Source organism: Lucilia cuprina, chromosome 3, assembly GCF_022045245.1.
Source record: "Lucilia cuprina isolate Lc7/37 chromosome 3, ASM2204524v1, whole genome shotgun sequence".
NCBI classification, from domain to species: Eukaryota; Metazoa; Arthropoda; class Insecta; order Diptera; family Calliphoridae; genus Lucilia; species Lucilia cuprina.
In genome coordinates, this window is record NC_060951.1 from 7,276,788 (window position 1) to 7,279,060 (window position 2,273).

Consider the following 2,273-nt stretch of genomic DNA (forward strand, 5'->3'; position numbering starts at 1 on the left):
TGTTCTAGTTCTGTTCTAGTTCTGTTCTAGTTCTGTTCTAGTTCTGTTCTAGTTCTGTTCTAGTTCTGTTTTAGTTCTGTTCTAGTTCTGTTCTAATTCTGTTCTAGATCTATTCTAGTTCTTTTCTAGTTCTGTTCTAGTTCTTTGATTTTGCTAAACTGTAAATTTAATATATTTGTAGTAGCTAGTTTAATATTATTTATAATTTAAAATTTTTAAATATTTTTCGTTAGAAACAAATTTTATAAATTTTCCTTATTTTCCTAATCTTTTCCCATCAGAGATGAAAAACAACCTTTACAAACACCCACTGGAAGTATGAAACAAAATTCTACTGTAGAATTTGATGGTAAATTTGTACACTCCCGAAGTGGTGAAATAATAGGCAAGAATTCAGCAGTATAAGTTGACCAAAGGAGAGCAGCTGCAGCAGCAACAAAAAGTTAAAACTTAAAGAGTTAGAGTTAAACAAATAATGAGCTGATTTAATTAAGAAATAAATTGGTAAAATCTTTTTGTAATTAAAAAAAAGATTTTGCTTAAAATTTTTGGGAATACATATGCTTGGATTATAAAATAAATATTAACTTTATATAAAGTATTTATATATATTTAAAATGAACGGAATATAAAGAACGAAATTAAGGAATATTATTTTTTTTAAGTTTTATTAAACATTTTATTTTAAGTTTAAATCCTCATTAGTTAAAGTATTAAAGAAAAAACACCAGCTTTCTTTTAAACTTAAAAATGTACAAATTGAAAATTAGTTTTTTGAAGCAGAACTGGTGTTTATAATGGAACAAATATTTTAGTTTAAAAATAAAATTGCCTTAATTTTTTTTTCGTTTAGTTTTAGTTTTTAAACTTAAATTACATTTAGACATAACATGCCATTTATTTAAGTTTAGTTTTTAGAATTAAATTTAAGATTTGTAATAATTTAAAAAATTTTTCTTTTTAAAACATTTTATTAACAAACCATGACATTTATTAAAAAATACTCTTTTTTCTAATGAAAAGTTTAAACAATTAATTAAAATTTTTAATGAAAATTTTAATTGAATTGATGTAACAATACTTTACAAACTGTTAAGCGAAAACTCTTTCAAAAACGAAAGTCTCTCTTGTCTCTTAAAAACATTTACAATGCTTTTCAATCTATAGTGTTAATCACAACAAAACAAAACAGTGTAAACAAACACTCAATGATTTTCAAACTGTAACTGTTACAATAAACTCTTCAGCATTGAGAGAGTTTAAAAAACGTTTAAAGTTTCCCTTAAAAATGTTTAATTTAAAACTAAATTTTACTTAAAATTTCTAAATTTTTAATAGAATTTTTTTTAAAGAATATTTAAAAGATTTTATATTTTTATAAAATTGGTACTTAACATGACAAAATTTGACAAGACTAAATATTATTTTATTCTTATAATTTACTTAATAAATTAATTAATATGATTTTAGGTTTTTATAAAAAAAAATTATATAAATAAAATATTAAAAATTAAGTGTAAATTGTGGCTTATGTGAATAAAATTTTTCAGCTAATAAGTATAAATAAAAAATAATAATTAAAAAAAAAATATATACAAAAAAATAATTTAAAGAAATATAAAACAAATACAAAAGAAAAAGTTATAAAAAATTTAAATAAAACAAAATCAAAAGCTAAATAACAAGTGGCAATAAATTTTCATCTATAAATTTTTTTCTAAAATTTTCTTTTTAAAAATGCCACTGTTTTAGTCTTTAAAGCGAAACAATGCTCAATATGTTTATGTTTAAATTACAACAAAATGAAAATCCCTTTTAAACTTAATAAATTTTAAAGAAATTTTCTTTAAAAATTTATTAAGTTTAGAGCAATCAAACTAGAATTGAGGCCAAAATAATTAAATAATTTAAGAAAATAAATTTTAATTTTAAATAAAATTTTACATAAAAACTCGAGAAATCCAAACAGAAGAAGTACACTGCAACTTTAAGATAAAGAGCCATAGACAAGCCAATAAACTAGATCATAAATCACACAAAAGACTAGAGGATAGTTTATCTAAAAGACTAGACTATAGTCTAGTGAATAGAGCAGACGATAGTGTATCCAATAGACAAGTCTACAAGTCAATATTAGAACAGAACTATAGTTCTAGTTCCTTTCAAGTTTTGTTCTAGTTCAGTTCTAGTTCTGTTCTAGTTCTGTTCTAGTTCTGTTCTAGTTCTGTTCTAGTTCTGTTCTAGTTCTGTTCTAGTTCTGTTCTAGTTCTGTT